Source organism: Bombina bombina, chromosome 7 (assembly GCF_027579735.1).
Source record: "Bombina bombina isolate aBomBom1 chromosome 7, aBomBom1.pri, whole genome shotgun sequence".
Taxonomy (NCBI): domain Eukaryota; kingdom Metazoa; phylum Chordata; class Amphibia; order Anura; family Bombinatoridae; genus Bombina; species Bombina bombina.
Window position 1 is genome coordinate 14,269,030 of NC_069505.1, and position 17,019 is coordinate 14,286,048.

The following is a 17,019-nucleotide window of genomic DNA, read 5'->3' on the forward strand; positions in this document are numbered from 1 at the left end:
AGATTGTCTGTGTTTAGGGTAATGCCACAGTGAGTCTCACGTGTGATCCCGAGTCTCACGTGTGATCCCCAGAGGGACAGGAGACAAGTAGTAAATACTGCAGTATTCTGAGATTGTCTGTGTATAGGGTAATGCTACAGTGAATCTCAAATGTCACCGCCAGAGGGACAGGAGACCAGAAGTGGATACTGCAGTTATCCTGAGATTGTCTGTGTATAGGGTAATGCTACAGTGAGTCTCAAATGTCACCCCCAGAGGGACAGGAGTGCACACTGCAGTTGTCCTGATATTGTCTGTGTATAGGGTAATGCTACAGTGAGCTTCAAATGTCACCCCCAGAGGGACAGGAGACCAGGAGTGTATACTGCAGTTATACTGAGATTGTCTGTGTATAGGGCAATGCTACAGTGAGTCTCACATGTCACCCCCAGAGGGACAGGAGACCAGGAGTGCACACTGCAGTTATCCTGAGATTGTCTGTGTATAGGGCAGTGCTACAGTGAATCTCAAATGTCACCCCCAGAGGGACAGGAGACCAGGAGTGCATACTGCAGTTATACTGAGATTGCGTGTATAGGGCAATGCAACAGTGAGTCTCACATCCCCCCCCCCAAAGAGACAGGAGACCTGGAGTGCATAATGCAGTTATCCTGAGATTGTCTGTGTTTAGGGCAATGCCACAGTCAGTCTCACATGTGATCCCCAGAGAGACAGGAGACCAGTAGTAAATACTGCAGTACTCTGAGATTGTCTGTATTTAGGACAATGCCACAGTGAGTCTCACGTGTCACTCCCAGAGGGACAGGAGACCAGGAGTGGATACTGCAGTTATCCTGAGATTGTCTGTGTATAGGGTAATACCACAGTGAGTCTCATGTTTGATCCCCGAGTCTCACGTGTGATCCCCAGAGGGACAGGAGACAAGTAGTAAATACTGCAGTATTCTGAGATTGTCTGTATATAGGGTAATTCTTCAGTAAGTCTCACATTTCACCCCCAGAGGGACAAGAGACCAGGAGTGCATACTGTAGTTATCCTGAGATTGTCTGTGTATAGGGTAATGCTACAGTGAGCCTCAAATGTCACCCCCAGAGGGACAGGAGACCAGGAGTGGATACTGCAGTTATCCTGAAATTGTCTGTGTATAATGTAATGCCACAGTGAGTATCACGTGCGATCCCCAGAGGGACAGGAGACAAGTAATAAATACTGCAGTATTCTGAGAATGTCTGTGTATAGGGCAATGCTACACTGAGTCTAACATTTCACTTCCAGTAGGTCAGGAGACCGAGAGTGCATTCTGCAATTATCCTGAGATTGTCTGTGTTTAGGGCAATGCCACAGTGAGTCTCACGTGTGATCCCGAGTCTCACGTGTGATCCCCAGAGGGACAGGAGACAAGTAGTAAATACTGCAGTATTCTGAGATTGTCTGTGTATAGGGTAATGCTACAGTGAATCTCAAATGTCACCGCCAGAGGGACAGGAGACCAGAAGTGGATACTGCAGTTATCCTGAGATTGTCTGTGTATAGGGTAATGCTACAGTGAGTCTCAAATGTCACCCCCAGAGGGACAGGAGTGCACACTGCAGTTGTCCTGATATTGTTTGTGTATAGGGTAATGCTACAGTGAGCTTCAAATGTCACCCCCAGAGGGACAGGAGACCAGGAGTGTATACTGCAGTTATACTGAGATTGTCTGTGTATAGGGCAATGCTACAGTGAGTCTCACATGTCACCCCCAGAGGGACAGGAGACCAGGAGTGCACACTGCAGTTATCCTGAGATTGTCTGTGTATAGGGCAGTGCTACAGTGAATCTCAAATGTCACCCCAGAGGGACAGGAGACCAGGAGTGCATACTGCAGTTATACTGAGATTGCGTGTATAGGGCAATGCAACAGTGAGTCTCACATCCCCCCCCCCCCAAAGAGACAGGAGACCTGGAGTGCATAATGCAGTTATCCTGAGATTGTCTGTGTTTAGGGCAATGCCACAGTCAGTCTCACATGTGATCCCCAGAGAGACAGGAGACCAGTAGTAAATACTGCAGTACTCTGAGATTGTCTGTATTTAGGACAATGCCACAGTGAGTCTCACGTGTCACTCCCAGAGGGACAGGAGACCAGGAGTGGATACTGCAGTTATCCTGAGATTGTCTGTGTATAGGGTAATACCACAGTGAGTCTCATGTTTGATCCCCGAGTCTCACGTGTGATCCCCAGAGGGACAGGAGACAAGTAGTAAATACTGCAGTATTCTGAGATTGTCTGTATATAGGGTAATTCTTCAGTAAGTCTCACATTTCACCCCCAGAGGGACAAGAGACCAGGAGTGCATACTGTAGTTATCCTGAGATTGTCTGTGTATAGGGTAATGCTACAGTGAGCCTCAAATGTCACCCCCAGAGGGACAGGAGACCAGGACTGGATACTGCAGTTATCCTGAAATTGTCTGTGTATAATGTAATGCCACAGTGAGTATCACGTGCGATCCCCAGAGGGACAGGAGACAAGTAATAAATACTGCAGTATTCTGAGAATGTCTGTGTATAGGGCAATGCTACACTGAGTCTAACATTTCACTTCCAGTAGGTCAGGAGACCGAGAGTGCATTCTGCAATTATCCTGAGATTGTCTGTGTTTAGGGCAATGCCACAGTGAGTCTCACGTGTGATCCCGAGTCTCACGTGTGATCCCCAGAGGGACAGGAGACAAATAGTAAATACTGCAGTATTCTGAGATTGTCTGTGTATAGGGTAATGCTACAGTGAATCTCAAATGTCACCGCCAGAGGGACAGGAGACCAGAAGTGGATACTGCAGTTATCCTGAAATTGTCTGTGTATAATGTAATGCCACAGTGAGTATCACGTGCGATCCCCAGAGGGACAGGAGACAAGTAATAAATACTGCAGTATTCTGAGAATGTCTGTGTATAGGGCAATGCTACACTGAGTCTAACATTTCACTTCCAGTAGGTCAGGAGACCGAGAGTGCATTCTGCAATTATCCTGAGATTGTCTGTGTTTAGGGCAATGCCACAGTGAGTCTCACGTGTGATCCCGAGTCTCACGTGTGATCCCCAGAGGGACAGGAGACAAATAGTAAATACTGCAGTATTCTGAGATTGTCTGTGTATAGGGCAATGCTACAGTGAGTCCCACATGTAATGCCCAGAGGGACAAGAGACCAGGAGTGCATACTGCAGTTGTCCTGATATTGTCTTTGTATAGGGTAATGCTACAGTGAGCCTTAAATGTCACCCCCAGAGGGACAGGAGACCAGGAGTGCACACTGCAGTTATCCTGAGATTGTGTATAGGGCAATGCTACAGTGAGTCTCACATGTCACCCCCAGAGGGACAGGAGACCCGGAGTGGATACTGCAGTTATCCTGAGATTGTCTGTGTATAGGGTAATGCTACAGTGAGTCTCACATGTCACCCGCAGAGGGACAGGAGACCCGGAGTGGATACTGCAGTTATCCTGAGATTGTCTGTGTATAGGGCAATGCTACAGTGAGTCTCACATGTCACCCCCAGAGGGACAGGAGACCCGGAGTGGATACTGCAGTTATCCTGAGATTGTCTGTGTATAGGGCAATGCTACAGTGAGTCTCACATGTCACCCCCAGAGGGACAGGAGACCAGGAGTGCATACTGCAGTTATCCTGAGATTGTCTGTGTATAGGGTAATGCTACAGTGAGTCTCAAATGTCACCCCCAGAGGGACAGGAGTGCATACTGCAGTTGTCCTGATATTGTCTGTGTATAGGGTAATGCTACAGTGAGCCTCAAATATCACCCCCAGAGGGACAGGAGACCAGGAGTGCACACTGCAGTTATCCTGAGATTGTGTATAGGGTAATGCTACAGTGAGTCTTACATGTCACCCCCAGAAGGACAGGAGACCAGGAGTGGATACTGAAGTTATCCTAAGATTGTCTGTGTATAGGGTAATGCTACAGTGAATCTCAAATGTCACCCCCAGAGGGACAAGAGACCAGGAGTGCATACTGCAGTTATACTGAGATTGCCTGTGTATAGGGCAATGCAGACAGTGAGTATCACCCCCCCCCCCCCAAAAGAGACAGGAGACCTGGAGTGCATACTGCAGTTATCCTGAGATTGTCTGTGTTTAGGGCATTGCCAAAGTCAGTCTCACATGTGATCCCCAGAGAGACAGGAGACCAGTAGTAAATACTGCAGTACTCTGAGATTGTCTGTATTTAGGACAATGCCACAGTGAGTCTCACGTGTCGCCCCAGAGGAACAGGAGACCAGGAGTGGATACTGCAGTTATCCTGAGATTGTCTGTGTAATGGGTAATGCCATAGTGAGTCTCACGTTTGATCCCTGAGTCTCACGTGTGATCCCCAGAGGGGCAGGAGACAAGTAGTAAATACTGCAGTATTCTGAGATTGTCTGTGTATAGAGCAATGCTACACTGAGTCTCACATTTCACCTCCAGAGGGTCAGAAGACCAGGAGTGCATACTGCAATTATCCTGAGATTGTCTTTTTTTAGGGCAATGCCACAGTGAGTCTCACGTGTGATCCCCGAATCTCACGTGTGATCCCCAGAGGCACAGGAGACAAGTAGTAAATACTGCAATATTCTGAGATTGTCTGTGTATAGGGCAATGCTACAGTGAGTCTCACATGTTGCCCCCAGAGGGACAGGAGAACAGGAGTGGATACTGCAGTTATCCTGAGATTGTCTGTATATAGGGTAATTCTTCAGTAAGTGTCACATTTCACCCCCAGAGGGACAAGAGACCAGGAGTGTATACTGCAGTTATTCTGATAGTGTCTGTGTATAGGGCAATGCTACAGTGAGTCTCACATGTCACTCCCAGAGGGACAGGAGACCAGGAGTGCATACTGCAGTTATCCTGATAGTGTCTGTGTATAGGGCAATGCTACAGTGAGTCTTACATGTCACTTCCAGAGGGACAGGAGACCAGGAGTGCATACTGCAGTTATGCTGAGATTATTTGTGTAAAGTTCAATGCTGCAGTGAGTCTCACATGTCATCCCCCAGAACGACCGGAGACAAGGAGTGCATACTACAGTTATACTCAGATTGTCTGTGTATAGGACAATGCTACAGAGAGTCTCACATGTCCCCCCCAACAAGGGACAGGAGACCAGCAGAGCATACTGCAGTTATACTAAGATTGTCTGTGTTTAGGTACAGTTTCTTTTTAACCTAGTGAATTGATCCTTGGCTACTGCTGAAAATACCCTTTTGAGGTGGCTACTGGTTGCATGAAGCAACGTATTGCCTGTGATCGGTTTCTTGTACACTTCTGTGGTTACTTTTTTGCCTGGTTGGCCCAGAGGGTAATATCCAAATAGTTAATTCTTTCCTCATTTCTGTCATATGTGAAAGTAAGGCCCACCTGATTTAAGTTTAATAGTTTTACAAAATCCTCCAATTATTCCATGCTGCCCTTCAAGATGAGCAATAGGTCATCTATGTAGCATTTATAAAACGCTACATAGTGTCTGAATGGGTTTCTATCTCCATAGATGTAGGACAGCTCCCACCAACCCATAAAAAGGTTGGTCTACGAGGGGACAAATTTGGCCCCCATCGCTGTCCCACATCTCTGGAGATAGAACCTATCCTCGAATCAAAAAAGTTAGTAAAAACATGACACAGTCAATCACAAAAGTGCAAAAATCCTCATCATACTCTGTTCTCTCTCCAGAAAGAACATTATGGCTTTTAAACCCTGATCATGGGGGATGGAAGAGTATAAAGATGTAACATCAATAGTGAGCCATTGCTGGTATTCTGCCCATACTTGATCATTCATCAATTTTAATATGTGTTTAGTATCCAGTAAAAAGCTAGGAAGTGTCTGTACCATAGGTTGTAGGACGGCATAGACCCATTGGGAGAGGTGCTCCAATAGGGAACCAATCCCGCTCACAATGTGCCGACCCTCTACCTTGTCTAGTGTCTTATGGACTTTTGGCAGGTGATTGAACACAGGGATAACTGGGGACTTTACCATCAGGTATAGCCCCTATACACTACCTTGTCAATTAGCTGTCCTAGTTCAAGCTTATACCTGTAGGTAGGGTCCATGCTCAATACCATATAGTTATCAGTGTTGTTTAACTGTCTCAATGCCTCTAAATTGAAGTATTCTTTACTCAGGACTACCACAGATCCTCCCTTATCCACTGAGTGGATTATAATGTCATTATCATCCCTCAAACTTTTTAGGGTGTCTTGTTTCTGTCTACTGAGGTGGTTTCTATTTGCCTTTGTCTCCTGATGTAATATCTTAAGATCATGTTCTACTCTTTTTTGGAATGTTTCTAATGTAAAACCCCTACTATGGATTAGGTAGAAAGTAGATGGATTTTTAAAGGAAGGGTAAATATTCATTCCCCCTTCTTCAGCCACAATACCCCTACCTTACCTAAGTAATTCCTCCAGGGACATGAGGTCACAAGTCTCACTGAATGATAGATGGTCCTGTTGTGAACTATAATGGGGGCCTCTATGTTCCAATGGTCTTTCATAATTTTCAATAAAATGTTTTTTGAGTGTTAGGTTGCTTATACGTTTATTAAGATCTATTAGGGTTTCAAATAGATTAAATTTGGCCACTGGTACAAAGCCTAGGCCTAAACCCAACACCTTAGTCTTCACATCAGTTAGGGGGATACCTGAGAGGTTGATTTTAATTGTACTTCCTGTTCTGTCGTGTCTTTTGGACAGAAAATCGTCCTGTTCCTTCTTTCCCTGTTTTTCCTCCCCCCTTCTGGTTTTCTCTGTGCCCTGTGAAAAACCTGTTCCAAATTTGAATTGGCTGCATTGCCAGTATTCCGTGAGCCTTCCCCAGTACCTTTCTGTATTACTGCTTCATATCTGGACTGAGCTCTCGATTCATTATCCCTTTTATTTGATTGGTTTTGCATGTTGGATTGCACCTGCACTTTGGGCCTGACTGACTGAAATTCCCTTGTGTGAAGGATAGGGGGAGGTTGGTAATTGCTGGGTCTGTATGCTACTACTGCATTCCTATAGTAAGCTGTTTCTTGCCCGCCTGAGGCTGGGTCCTCCATGGATTCCCCCTCAATATCTAAAAAATGTTACTTTCTTTGAGGGTGCATTGCTCCTAGGTCCCTGATTCCTACCCCAACTACAGGATCTACCTCTGTTGCCCTGTTTCCTAGCTTGGAACCCTTGTCTTTTGTTCCAGATATAAACCTGATTCCTATCGTAATCTCCCTGGTCCCTAAGGTACTTACTTATTGTGCTTATTTTCCAATAGAAGCTTTTTAGCTTCTGCTAGTATTTCACGTAGAATCATATCAAATACTGTAAACTTTGGTTGTTCTCTCCTCAGGCTCAATTCCACTTGTACTAAGCTTATCTGTTTATAGAGCCCAGATAATAACCCCTTTTTATAGTCTATGATAAGTCTCATAAGTTTAAAGGAACATTCTGACAAAGTCCCGTTCCAAATTCCAATAAAATCCTTGTCATCTGTGTCAAAGGTCAGGAATTTTTTGAGCCAAAGACCTCTTGGTATTATGCCCAGTCTGTGATATTCCTCCAAAACCTTGATATCCCATTTAAGTTTGTCCTCCTTTATTAGAAAAAAAATCAAAATCCTCAAAAAGTTTATTAAATGCTACAGTGAGTCTCACATGTCACACCCAGAGGGACAGGAGACCAGGAGTACATACTGCATTTATACTGAGATTATCTGTGTATAGGGTAATGCTACTGTGAGTCTCACATGTCCTGCCCCCCCCCGAGGGACAGGAGACCAGGAGTACATACTGTATTTATACTGAGATTGTCTGCTCTAATCTGATGCTGGATTACTGTGTGTTTATTAAAGGGACAGTAAACACCAGAATTTTTGTTGTTTAAAAAGGTAGATAATCCCTTTATTACCCATTCCCTAATTTTGCATAACCAACACAGTTATATTAATATACTGTTTACCTCTGTGATTACCTTGTATCTATGGCTCTGCAAACTGCCCCCTTATTTCAGTTCTTTTGACAGACTTGCATTTTTAGCCAATCAGTGCTTGCTCCTAGGAGCCATGCTGGAGCTCAATGTTATCTATATGAAACACATGAACTAATGCCCTCTAGTGGTGAAAAACTCTCAAAATGCTTTCAGATTAGAGGTGGCCTTCAAGGTCCAAGAAATTAGTATATATACTTCCTAGATTTAGTTTTCAACTAAGAATACCAAGAGAACAAAGCAAAATTGGTAACAAAAGTAAATTGGAAAGTTGTTTAGAATTACATGCCCTATTTAAATCATGAAAGTTTTTTTTTTTACTTGACTGTCCCTTTAACTACAACAAAAGGTTACAAATATCAGTAAGGTCATATTTGAGAGCTTTAAGCATTGCAGGCACCATGCAAAACACACCCACTGAGCCAATCTGGAGAAGCAGTTGAATAGAGTCACCAATGACTGAAGGCAGTCATGACCTGCAATGTTTATAGATCATAAGATGGACTTTAACTATGTTTTTAACTCTGTGTGACAAATGCCATGATAGGCTCATTAATGCATAAATTACATATTTTAACACACTTTAGCACACATTTTAATGCTTTGAAATGACACCGTACTATGAAATAATATCTTTCTCCTTAAAAGGTCAGTGTACTGTAAAATTGGTCTCAACTTAACATATTTATAATGACTTGTATTTGAAAAAACTGTCTCTGCTAATTGAAACCATAACCAATCAAATAGGCTGTGTGTGCAAGGAGAGCAAACCTCAATAGCTTATCTCGCTATATTTACACAAAATCCTCTTCATTTTACCTTTCTATATACAATGAGACCAATACATAGGGTTTGATGACCATAAACTCCACCACAAAATCTCTTTTTGACACCTTAAGTTATAATGTAGGTTTCTCTCCTTCACATCCTGCATAACAAGATAAAAACTAGGCTCATGCAGTCAAATCATTCATGATGATCTGAAGGTGGAAGGAGGAGGCTGCTCGCGACATTCTTCTCTTTTCAGAGCCAGATTTGTTCTTGTGATATGCAACACACTAAGATCTACATTTGTACAGACCTTAGTGGGCTGCACTTTCACAAAAAGGAATCTGGCTCTGAAAAGAACCGGATCCTGCGAGGGGCCACCTACTTCTGCATTCAGATCATAAAGAATGATGTGTGTGCACATGCCTAATAAAAAAAGCTCTCAAGCTAAAATTTACATTTCTCCACCTGAGCAGAGAGCTTTAGATCACCAGGCCCTTAGAGAAGAATAGAACATAACCATTTTAGTATTCATTTGTCGAACCCCTGCTCATTGGGAGTGTGATTTGTTTTCAAGGTTCTTGTTTACATATGGCTAGATTACGAGTCTTGCATTAGCCTTAAAAAGCAGCGTTGACAGGTCCCAATGCTGCTTTTTAACGCCCGCTGGTATTACGAGTCTTGCAGGTACAGGTGTACCGCTCACTTTTTTTCCGCGACTCGAAAATACCGCAAATCCACTTACGCCAATTGCATATCCTATCTTTGCAATGGGATTTTCCTAACGCTGGTATTACGAGTCTTCCTAAAAGTGAGCGGTACACCCTCTCCTGTCAAGACTCCTACCGCATTTGAAAGTCAGTAGTTAAGAGTTTTATGGGCTAACGCTGTAGCATAAAACTCTTAACTAAAGTGCTAAAAAGTACACTAACACCCATAAACTACCTATTAATCCCTAAACCGAGGCCCCCCCACATCACAAACACTAAAATAAAATTTTTAACCCCTAATCTGCCTAGCCGGACACCCCTAAACCGCCGCACTCCCGCCTTGCAAACACTAGTGAAATATTATTAACCCCTAATCTGCCGTCCCTAAAATCGCCAACACCTACCTACATTTATTAACCCCTAATCTGCTACCCCCAATGCCCCAATGTCGCCGCCACTATATTAAATTTATTAACCCCTAAATCTAAGTCTAACCCTAACCCCCCTAACTTAAATATAATTTAAATAAATCTAAATAAAATTGCTACAATTAAATAAATTATTCCTATTTAAAACTAAATACTTACCTATAAAATAAACCCTAATATAGCTACAATATTAACTAATAATTACATTGTTGCTAGCTTAGGGTTTATTTTTTATTTTACAGGCAACTTTGTATTTATTTTAACTAGGTAGAATAGTTATTAAATAGTTATTAACTATTTAGTAACTACCTAGTTAAAAGAAATACAAAGCACCTGTAAAATAAAACCTTAGCTAAGTTACAATTACACCTAACACTACACTATAAATAAATTAATTATCTAAATTAAACTACAATTAAATAAAATAAACTAAAGTACAAAAACCCCCCACTAAATTACAGAAAATAATAAAATAATTACAAGAATTTTAAACTAATTACACCTAATCTAATCCCCCTAATAAAATAAAAAGCCCCCCAAAATAAAAGAAGCCCTACCCTATACTAAATTACAAATAGCCCTTAAAAGGTCTTTTTGCGGGGCATTGCCCCAAAGTAATCAGCTCTTTTACCTGTAAAAAAAAAAGTACAATATCCCCCTAACATTACAACCCACCACCTACAAACCCAACCCTGCTCTAAAACCCACCCAATACCCCCGTAATAAAACACTAACCCCTTGAAGATCACCCTACCTTGAGACGTCTTCACCCAACCGGGCCGAAGTCCTCAACGAAGCTGGGCAAAGTGGTCCTCCAGACGGGCAGAAGTCTTCATCCAGACGGCATCTTCTATCTTCATCCATCCAGCGGGGAGCGGGTCCATCTTCAAGACATCCTCTTCATCCGACGGCTATTGGAACAATGACAGGTCCTTTAAATGATGTCATCCAAGATGGTGTCCCTTAAATTCCGATTGGCTGATAGAATTCTATCAGCCAATCGGAATTAAGGTTGAATAAATCCTATTGGCTGATGCAATCAGCCAATAGGATTGAGCTTGCATTCTACTGGCTGTTCCAATCAGCCAACAGAATATGAGCTCAATCCTATTGGCTGATTGCATCAGCCAATAGGATTTTTTCAACCTTAATTCCGATTGGCTGATAGAATTCTATCAGCCAATTGGAATTCAAGGGACGGCATCTTGGATAATAAAAAATGTCCCTACCCTAAACTAAATTACAAAAAGTAATCAGCTCTATTACCAGGCCTTAAAAGGGCCTTTTGTGGGGCATTACCCCAAAGTAATCAGCTCTTTTACCTGTGAAAAAAAGAACACCCCCCATTACAACCCACCACCCACACACCCCTACTCCCTATCCCCCCTTAAAAAAAAGCTAAGTCTAACCCCCAAGTGCTCCTTACCTGTCCTGAAGACCGGCGGAGAAGGTCCTTCCAGGCGGCGACCTCTTCTTCTTCCAGGAACCAGCCAGCGCAGAGCGGAGAAGTTGAAGACTGATGACCGCGGAGCTGAAGACCGTCCTCCCTGGAACTGAAGACAGGCAATGAAGGAACTGAAGATTGGCGATGCTGGAACTGAAGGCCGGAGCCATGGAGCATGGAAGATCCTCTTCATACGATCGCCTCCGTACACTGAATCGGATTTCAAGGTACGCAATTAAAAAGGGCGTCCCTTGAATTCCTATTGGCTGATTTGAGCCTTCAAATTCAAATCAGCCAATCGGATGAGAGCTACTTCTATTGGCTGATTTGATTAGCCAATAGAATAAGAGCTACTGTAATTCTATTGGCTATTCTAATCAGCCAATAGGAATTCAAGGGACGCCATTTTTAATTGCGTACCTTGAATTCCGATTCAGTGCACGGCGGCGATTGTATGAAGAGGATCCTCCATGCTCCATGGCTCCGGTCTTCAGTTCCAGTGTCGCTGGCAGTCTTCAGTTCCAGGGAGGACGGTCTTCAGCTCCGCGGTCATCGGTCTTCAACTCCTCCACTCCGTGCCGGCTGGTTCCTGGAAGAAGAAGAGGTCGCTGCCTGGAAGAAGACTTCTCCGCCTGGAACAGGCCCTTCTCCGCCGGTCTTCAGGACAGGTAAGGAGCACTTGGGAGTTAGAATTAGGTTTTTTTAAGGGGTGATAGGGTGGGTTTTAGAGTAGGGGTGTGTGGGTGGTGGGTTGTAATGGGGGGTTTGTTCTTTTTTTTACTTTTTGTAATTTAGATTAGGGTAGGGACATTTTTTTATTTTGGGGGGCTTTGTTATTTTATTAGGGGGCTTAGATTAGGTGTAATTAGCTTAAAATTCTTGTAATCTTTTTTTATTTTTTGTAATTTAGTGTTTGTTTGTTTTTGGTAATTTAGTTTAATGTATTTAATTATATTTTAGTTAATTAGATAATTGTAGTTTATTTAATTTATTGATAGTGTAGGTGTATTTGTAACTTAGGTTAGGATTTATTTTACAGGTAAATTGATAATTATTTTAACTAGGTAGCTATTAAATAGTTATTAACTATTTAATAGCTATTATGCCTAGTTAAAATAAATAACACGTTACCTGTAAAATAAATATAAACCCTAAAATATCTACAATGTAATTATTAATTATATTGTAGCTATCTTAGGGTTTATTTTATAGTTAAGTATTTAGTTTTAAATAGGAATATTTTAGTTAATAATATTAATATTATTTAGATTTATTGCAATAATAATTAAGTTAGGGGTGTTAGGGTTAGATAGGGTTAATATAGTTAATATATATAATATAATAACTATATTAATTATTAACTATATTAATAATATATATAATATAATAACTCTAATAACCCTAATTAGTGATGTCGCGAACATAAAAATTTGGGTTAGCGAACGGTGAACGCGAACTTCCGCAAAAGTTCGCGAACTGGGCAAACCGCCATAGACTTCAATGGGCAGGCGAATTTTAAAACCCACATGGACTCTTTCTGGCCACAATAGTGATGGAAAAGTTGTTTCAAGGGGACTAACACCCGGACTGTGGCATGCCGGAGGGGGATCCATGGCAAAACTCCCATGGAAAATTACATAGTTGATGCAGAGTATGGTTTTAATCCATAAAGGGCATAAATCACCTAACATTCCTAAATTGTTTGAAATAACGTACTTTAAAACATCAGGTATGATGTTGTATCGATAAGGTAGTGTAAGGGTTATGCCCGCTTCACAGTGACAGACCAAACTCCAGCAGCGGGTACAACATCATCATCATCACACCGTACGTCCATGTGTGTAATGCTGCCTGACTGAGACATATCCCTGTTATCTACATCCTCTGGCAATAATGGTTGCACATCACTCATTTCTTCCAACTGATGTGTAAAAAACTCCTCTGACAGATCAAGTGAAGCGGCTGTAGTGCTAGTGTTGGTGGTGGCGGCAGGCGGGCGAGTGGTAATGTGAGAGGTGCCCGAAGCTAAGCTGGAGGAGAATGGTGCATCAAGGTTCCGAGCGGAAGCTGTAGAAGATTGGGTGTCCTGTGTTAGCCAGTCAACTATGTCCTCAGAACTTTTCGAGTTCAGGGTACGTGGCCTCTGAACAATGGGCATTATTCTAGGGCCAAAGGGAATCACAGCACCACGAACACGACAGCCCCTGCGGGGTGGCCTGCCTCTGCCTGTCATTTTTTTTCCGATTAGTGGTACTATGCGTGCAAGCTACTGTGACAACAGATATGAGTGGCACTGTGCACTGACAGAAGTTGGCAGAGTAGACGCTGTAGGCCTGACACACACGCTTGCAGACAACTAACTGCTATTCAATCTATTACAGTCAAAATTGTATTTTTTTTTTAATGTACACTACTGTTACACCAGATATGAGTTGCACTGGTGTGACACTGTGCCCTTGCAGGCCCTGAAAAATCTGTTACACATCTACAGCCACCAAAAAACAACCATGCTAAATAGTTTCTAAATTTTGTCTTGAGTTTAGAAATACCCAATGTTAACATGTATTGATCTAGGCTCATTTTGGTAAATTTCATGCCACCATTTCACCGCCAAATTCGATCAAATAAAAAAAAATTGTTCACTTTTTCACAAACTTTAGGTTTCTCACAGAAATTATTTACAAACAACTTATGCAATTATGGTATATAAATCGTTGTAAATGCTTCTCTGGGATCCCCTTTGTTCAGAAATAGCAGACATATATGACTTTGGCGTACTAAAATAAAAGGTTTTTAATTTTTTTTTATTTTTTAGCATATTTACATATGCTGTGGTGTAGCATCCCCCCTTAGCCCCCAACCTCCCTGATCACCCCCAAAACAGCTCTCTAACCCTCCCCATCTGCCATATTGGCGGCCATCTTGGGTACTGGCAGCTGTCTGCCAGTACCCAGTTTGCAAAAAAAAGTAGTTTTTTCTGGGGGGTTTTTCCTGTAGTGTAGCTTCCCCCCCAACACAGACCAACCCCCACCACCTGCCTGATCTTTTTTTTTTTTAAGTTTTATTCCTTTTTTTTTTAAATTTTACACCAACTTTTTCTGTAGTGTAGCAGTTCCCAACCGCTCCCTCCCCGTGCACGCGCCCGCCCCGCCTTTCCGTGCACGTGCGTCCGTGCGCGCCCCCGGACATCCCCGCCCACGATCCCGCCCCTCTCCACTGACTGCTATTATTTCACAGTCAAATTTCTAGGTTTTTTTTTAACCCCTTAAGGACCAAGGCCATTTTTCAATTTCTTTCCCTTAAGGACCAGGGCTATTTTTACATTTCTGCGGTGTTTGTGTTTAGCTGTAATTTTCCTCTTACTCATTTACTGTACCCAAACATATTATATACCGGTTTTCTCGCCACTAAATGGACTTTCTAAAGATGCCATTATTTTCATCATATCTTATAATTTACTATTAAAAATATTATAAAATATGAGGAAAAAATTGAAAAATACACACTTTTTCTAACTTTGACCCCCAAAATCTGTTACACATCTACAACCATAAAAAACAACCACGCTAAATAGTTTCTAAATTTTGTCCTGAGTTTAGAAATACCCAATGTTAACATGGTCTTTGCTTTTTTCGCAAGTTATAGGGAAATAAATACAAGAAGCACTTTGCTATTTCAAAACCACTTTTTTTCAAAATGAGCGCTAGTTACATTGGAACCCTGATATCTGTCAGGAATACCTGAATATCCCTTGACATGTATATATTTTTTTTTAGAAGACATCCCAAAGTATTGATCTAGGCCAATTTTGGTATATTTCATGCCACCATTTCACCGCCAAATGCGATCAAATAAAAAATATTGTTCACTTTTTCACAAACTTTAGGTTTCTCACAGATATTATTTACAAACAACTTATGCAATTATGGCATAAATGGTTGTAAATGCTTCTCTGGGATCCCCTTTGACAGAAATAGCAGACTTATATGGCTTTGGCGTTGCTTTCTGGTAATTAGAAGGCCGCTAAATGCTGCTGCGCATCACACGTGTATTATGGTTAGCAGTGAAGGGGTTAATTAGGTAGTTTGTAGGGAGCTTGCAGGGTTAATTTTAGCTTTAGTGTAGAGATCAGACTCCCACCTGACACATCAGACCCCCTGATCCCTCCCAAACAGCTCCCTTCCCTCTCCCACCCCACAACTGTCCCCGCCATCTTAAGTACTGGCAGAAAGTTTGCCAGTACTAAAATAAAAGGTTTTTAAATGTTTTTAATTTTTTTAGCATATTTACATATGCTTTGGTGTAGCATCCCCCCTTAGCCCCCAACTTCCCTGATCCCCCCCCCCAAAACAGCTCTCTAACCCTCCCCATCTGCCTTATTGGTGGCCATCTTGGGTACTGGCAGCTGTCTGCTATTATTTCACAGTCAAAAAAGTGTTGTTTTTTTTAAATGTACACTACTGTTACACCAGATATGAGTAATGGCACTGGGCAAGTGGGCACAGTATACGCTGTGAGCCTGACACACATGCTGGCAGGCAGGCAGGCAACTGCAATTAGATTACACAGGGAAAAAAAAAAAAGTAGACTGATGTTCTAGCCCTAAAAAGGGCTTTTTGGGGTGCTGTCCTTACAGCAGAGATCAGATGAGTCCTTCAGGACTGTAGTGGACACTGAATACACTAGCCTAGCTATCGATGTCCCTATTAAATCAGCAGCAGCTACACTGTCCCTCCTCTCACTAAGAATGCAGCTTCCAAGTGAATCTAAAATGGATGCTGTCTATGAGGTGGAAGGGAGTGTCTGCCGCTGATTGGCTGTAATGTGTCTGCTGACTGTGAGGTGCAGGGTCAAAGTTTACTCAATGATGACGAATAGGGGGCGGATCGAACATCGCATATGTTCGCCGGGAACTATTCGCTGGCTAACTATTCGCGACATCACTAACCCTAATATAATTAGGGTTAATATAGTTAATATAGGTGGCTGCGGTGTAGGGGGGTAAGATTAGGGGTTAATATATTTAATATAGGTGGCGGCGGTGTAGGGGGATTAGATTAGGGGTTAATATATTTAATATAGGTGGCGGCGGTGTAGGGGGGTCAGATTACAGGTAAAAGAGCTGATTACTTTAGGACAATCCCCCGCAAAATGCCTTTTAAGGGCTGGTAATAAAGCTGGTTACTTTGGGGCAATGCCCCACAAAAGGCCCTTTTAAGGGTTGGTAATAGAGCTGGTTACTTTGGGGCAATGCCCCGCAAAAGGCCCTTTTTAGGGCTATTTGTAATTTAGTTTAGGGTAGGGACATTTTAGTATTTTAGGGGGTAATACATTTATTATAGGTGGCGGCGGTGTAGGGGGATTAGATTAGGGGTTAATAATTTTAATATAGGTGGCGGCGGGGTAGGGGGATTAGATTAGGGGGTAATGTAGTTAAAATAGGTGGCGGCAGTGTAGGGGGATCATATTAGGGGGTAATATAGTTAATGTAGGTGGAGGCGGGGTAGGGGACTCACATTAGGGGGTAATATTAGTTAATGTAGGTGGCGGCAGTGTAGGGGGCTCACATTAGGGGGTAATATAGTTAAAATAGGTGGTGGCGGGGAAGGAAGCTCACATTAGGGGGTAATAATTTTAATATAGATGGCGGTGGTGTAGGGGGAT

The 17,019-nt window shown here is 42.5% G+C and overlaps 1 protein-coding gene across 1 annotated transcript in view; it reads right to left on the reverse strand.

Moving 5' to 3' along the window:
• PGGHG (protein-glucosylgalactosylhydroxylysine glucosidase) overlaps positions 1–17,019 on the reverse strand; it is a 151,918-nt gene that overhangs the window by 124,316 nt on the left and 10,583 nt on the right. The window lies entirely within an intron of this gene.